Consider the following 5,673-nt stretch of genomic DNA (forward strand, 5'->3'; position numbering starts at 1 on the left):
ACAATTGCTTGTCGAGGAGAAGATAATCAAATCCTTTCGTGGAACTTTCGCCTGTTTGTCTGAAATGATTACTCCTATTATTGTATACTCAACAGAATATATTGTTCTGCTTGGTCAATGACGAATACATAAATAGATGATAGAGTGCAATTCAGAAGTTGCTATGGAAACAGCGATGGAGTAATTTTATTGAGTACCGGTACAGCGATATTTCTTCTATACAAACATTGACGTCACATTTCTTTTGAAACCACGGAGCAAAAGAAGTCATTGTTTCAACAGCCAATTAGGTTCTGGTTGGCACATTAATAACAATTAAAGGCCCACCTTTAACCGACAGGCATTGTGTGCCTCGGAACAATTTTCATATATGAAAATTCCACCCGAATCCGAGATTCATCCAATTAGATCGCTGCGATAAGAAATACGAATTTCCATAACAAAAACAAACGGTCGAAAAGCCTGTCGGTTGAAGGTGGGCCTTTAATAACGTCACGAGAAACATCGCTATATAATAAATAAAAAATCGTATGAACTTGCTCGCCGTTCATTTCGTGATTCATGGTCACTGGTGATTTTTGGAAAGTTTCAAAAAAGGAAAGGAACTATATTTATTTATTTATCTATTTATTTATTTATTTAATTGTCTAGTCTTCTAGAGCTGTAGCACTTTGGGGACACTAAATTGAAATCAACAAATTAACGCAAATCAAATCAAATGTTGGTTTTGAGGAGAGGGAAAAACCACAGTACCCCGAGAAAAGCCTCTTGGAGAAGAGAACCATCAAACTCAAACCAATATGACGCCGAGTCTGGGAATCCAACCCGGACCACATTTCTGAAAGGCGAGTGCTCTCACCACTACGCCAGCCCTGCACAATCAGAACGTCACTCGTGCACTCATGTTTATACGATTTGAACTTCGTTCCCAGGGCTTTTCACCGCCGGGAACCCTGGGACATTCTCTGCGGTGAAAAGCCCTGGGAACGAAGTTGATGCGATTTCCTATACTTATTGCTCCTGTTACTGTTATTTCTCCATTAAATTTTGTCCTACTGCTGTCATTCCTATTACTCCTCATAGGGCCATGCAAAGGAAGACTACAATTCCTTACTGTAACCACGCACGACCCATGAAATCAGCACGACTAAGGCAAGAATTCTCAATTACACACTCGGCTATCGCCCCGTGTGCCACTTTCAATTTTTGCTCTTATCACATTTTGACGTCTTCTGTAAGACGCACGGCAACATGGAATCCATTTGTTTTAGATAATAAAGAACTAGACGCTTCCGGGAAGCGTACACTGGATTGCCTGTGGTACGTGTTACAGAAAAACAGAAGGCACTGAATTGTGTGGTATTGAAATGCAGCATTCCAGTTTTTTTTTTCAATTCGGGGGTCATTAACACCATTTGAGGGGTCACCCAGATGTCGTGCCAGCAGAGGCCCTTTTACTCACACTTTCACACTTTTAATTATTTCGTAATGTCCTGTCCCATTTTGAGGTCTTTTAGTTTCTTAACCTTTGGTAATAAATTCAGTTTACAGATAACAAAACACGCTCTTGAGTAAAATTCACTCGTTTCTTCTTTAAATAAACAGTCTGCAAAAAAACTAATTGTCTTGCAGTTGCACTAAGCAAACGTTTATAGACCCATATCATTCAATGTCCAAACCAAAGATTTTGCCCGTGGAACCTCTCATTCAGTGCGAGGCTGGACGGGCAAAGACAATGCAAAGACAAAGTCTTTATTCCCCACGGACTCCAAAATGGCCGCCGAGAGATAAAGGTGAATTGCACACACTAAGATGCTGTTTCCGCTTCATAATTCCTCTTCTTTTCAGTCTAATCTGATGCCAGGTCAAAACATTTTTTGGTTTTATGTTTGCTCCAAAAAGTACCGTAAAATTCGGGAGTTAATAGTAAACGACAAGGCAAAAGACAGATGAAGAAAAAAATAACATAGTTTTTATATATAACTCTGAATCGAATTCTCATCGAAAGAATAGTGGCAATCGATCGTAAAAACACGAAAATTTCTGCAGTCTCTGACTTTTATGAATGAAGTAAAAGGTCATGATGTTCTGTCAAAAGGAAGAAATCGATCACGTGCTAGGCAACCATAAATGTCATTTTCATGTAAATGTGCATGTGATGACCTTGTGCCAACTGAATGAACTACGGGAAAGAATGTTAATCGTTCGTCGTTTTCAGAGTAAAACAACGTACTTTTTAGCCAAGAAGCTTCCGTTATTTAACTGAATATTTACATTTCATCTGTCGGGTTCCTGAAAAACGTATCTATTTTGACTTCAGGGTCAACTATTTACACAATCGCGAGGATTAGCGGTAATTAAATAATCTAAACATCTATGATATACGAAAAACAGGCTTGCGAATTATCGCAAATCACAATGCTGACAAGCACAAAGGCAAAAGAAATGGTTAATAAATATGAAGTCTTTTACTATCTGAATGTTTTTAGGTTGAGAGTAGAGCGATATATTGTTGAAAAATCTTCGTGATAAAGGAGCTATGTCAAGAAAATGATGTAATTTCGGGAAACTCAAATTCGCAAAAAGCGTGAGGCGTTTCATGTAAACAATCTTCGCACTAGTAAGTCGTAGCAATAAATTGGATTAGCCGGGAAGTTAAAGAAATACTGTTGGCTTCCCAAATAAAATTTTAATACGAAGGGTTAAGGAAGGGTTACGTTTTTACAAACGTTGGCCTTGTAGCACTTATATTTCAACAGACTTAACTTAAAAAGGTAACCCTTCCTTGTACTTGCACATGTTCATTGCCGTGACTTCAACATCTCCAGTTCCCACGGCCTGCTCCTGTCTGACCTTGTAGGTCAGTCGGTGGAGCAGCGGTGATCTAATCCGAAGGTCGTGGGTTCAATTCCCACCCTGGTCAGAGTTTTTCTACGTCCTTGTGTGGGCACATTTCCATCAGTAGGGCTAATGCTCACATGGTTCATATGGGGTAGAAACTTAGCACTTCACATTACACTCTAATCAGTTAAGTCTATTGAAATATAAGTGCTGCATGGCCAACGTACGTTTGTAAAAACGTAACCCTTCCTTGTACTTGAACAAAAATCACAGATTCACTTAAGGTGTTCGATTCCTTCTCTGTCTTTGTTGAACCCATAAGTTACCAGATAATTTTCCATTTGGCTTCAGTGTTGTACTTAACACTACACTCGTGATAAAGTGTTAGAAATACAGCTCACTTTGATTTCGGCTCGACGGGCGAAAGATTGTTGTCGAAGTCCATTACTCGTCGCTTTTAAGATTCCAGATATTCTTTTTCCACCGCCTGTCTTGTTTATGCAATTGACCTTCCATTCTTGAGCTCCATAAGGGTATATTTTGTTGAAAGATGCACTAAAACGCCATTCGCGTTACAATGATCTTCGACGCCATTGCAGGTTAATTAAATGTCCTCCTGTGTCCACCAGAGAAATCTACGCATTACCTCAACCCCTCAAACCTAGGTGGAGAATACGGCGTAAAACTTTTGAGTTAAAATCACACTTCTCTGCTTTATCCAGCCCTAACTTAAAGCAATCCCATAAAGCATTGTTTAGATGGGTAATGGGGAAAATCTCTTGGATATGATGTTAGATCTCTAGTGATTACGACTTCATGGCATGCTGGGGCCATGGGCTTTTAGCGCCCCCTTCTGTAGAAATCTTGTGTTTGAAATAAGGGCAAAAGTAAATTTCAGAAGAGGAAAAGATTTTTTTAAAAGTTGACGTCTAAAGCTGATGATTCAAAGATGTAGACAACTAAGAAGCAGAAACAACCGGTTAAAATGAATCGAGAGTTTCATAATGGCAAAAATTCGTTGCACTAGAAGACGTAACGCTTCTCAGACTTCAGACGAGGGGAACTGCGTCTTTGCATTTAGTTTTCGATAGAGTAGGATAAAGGTAAAATGTTCCTTGAACTGATAACAAGCCACGCGCCTCCACCTGTTATAAAAAAAATACATATATCGGTATTATGATAGATTTTATAAGTCAAATGAATTTGCTATTTACACACCGCAAAACCCACTGTCAGCTGACATTTCCTTATCTATCCATCAAAAATAAACAAAATGATTTCTTGTGTGAAAAAAATTAAGATCGAGCAACTGCGTATTTTTCATCATCATGTTGGAAATATCTCCCATTTTTCGCCAACCAAGAATCTAAATCGTTTTGAAATTTCCTAAGGGGACCTAAAGACTTGCTGCCTGAATTCTGTTGAGATTTTTAGATCACGGCAGTTATGAAAGAATCTTGAGAAGTAACGAAAAGGGAAGCCATAAAAGGGACTTGAACGCAAGACCCCTAGAACGCCGGCGCAGTGGTTTAATTACAATTGAGCTACCCTTTCGTATAATTTTGAAAAACCATAGACAATATCAAGTTTTTTCCACGGGAAAGTATATAAAGAAAAGGGAAATCAATGTATGCAAAATGTGTGGTCCATTCTTAATCTTTTTTACTCCACCTAAATAATTATGTTATGCCAGTGTGTAATAAGGATCAAATATTGACTTTTATTGCGTGGGTTTTTTGTCAGTTTCTGTAATATTCCCTTAAGCTCCTCACAAAGCCAATATGTTCATGTATTGAGTCAAGCTTTTCTGACAATGAAAGCCCTTTTAATTGCCTATTTTGTCATTTGTTTGGAAAGGAAAAGTTTGGCAACGCATCCAGCTGAATCTGATTACCCGTTTGTGAAAGAAAAAAAAAAAAACAGCAAACGCAATTAGTTTCTGGGAATTCAAAATTTTCCGGGATACATCTGTGCTTGTTATGAAAGTCTTTGAAGCGGAGAAAAACTTCCCATTCAAGTGAAATATTAACGTGGTAAGTCAAGTTTATACAAGGAATTTTGAAGAGTTTTAGAAAGTAGAAACTACAGAAGTTTGTGAGCCTCGCTCCTCTCGCTATAAAAGTGTATTTCGATGGTTCCGAGATGGTTAAAAAAGAAAAGAAATTTCATTAATTAACACGGTGAATAAGAAAAGTAATTTTTTCCAACAAATCTAAATTAATAACTCCGCAAAGAATTCGCCCTTAGCCGACTTTTTTCGAAGCTCTATTCAAACCTGCTGACCGAATATTTCCCACAAAGGTCGGTAAAGCCACGGTAATACGAGCAACAAAAACGTCCAGCTTGTCTCGTGATCATGATTGCTGCGAAACTAGTACAAAGGCGATGTTCTGCGTTTTACATCCCACGCACAACCTGTCTTGCAACATTAAAAATGTTTTGCAAGTTGCTGCAGAGTGTTGCTGAGAGTAGAGATCCCTTCCACTTTCTGCAACAAAATCAACGTAGTTTTTTGTTGCAAGACATGTTGTGCGTGGAATGTAAAACGCAAAACATCGCTTTTCGACTAGTTTCGCAGCAACGTTGTGAGACAAATTGAACGTTTTTCTTGCTCGCATTACCGTAGCTAAAAGTTAAGAAAATTTTTGCAAGCGATTTCAAAATTTGACATTTTCGTAATCTTTTTGAGGTCTTTCCTAAATTGATTATATTGCAGTTATTTCTACCGAATAAAAAAACTTTCAGTTGGTCAAATTTAGTTTGTGTTGCCAGTTTGTTCAAGAATAGTTTTCGGTAAGTAGAATTCTGGATTGGTTTTCTTTTTGGTCGTCA

The 5,673-nt window shown here is 38.2% G+C and overlaps 1 protein-coding gene across 1 annotated transcript in view; it reads left to right on the forward strand.

Annotated features, from left to right (window-relative positions):
- Positions 1–4,570: 4,570 nt before the first annotated feature.
- LOC137970726 (neuropeptide FF receptor 2-like) overlaps positions 4,571–5,673 on the forward strand; it is an 8,416-nt gene continuing 7,313 nt past the window's right edge. The window contains exon 1 of the mRNA XM_068817266.1: positions 4,571–4,874. The gene's annotated coding sequence lies outside the window, so the exon portion shown is untranslated. The remainder of the gene's footprint in view (positions 4,875–5,673) is intronic.

Source organism: Montipora foliosa, chromosome 9 (assembly GCF_036669935.1).
Source record: "Montipora foliosa isolate CH-2021 chromosome 9, ASM3666993v2, whole genome shotgun sequence".
Taxonomy (NCBI): domain Eukaryota; kingdom Metazoa; phylum Cnidaria; class Anthozoa; order Scleractinia; family Acroporidae; genus Montipora; species Montipora foliosa.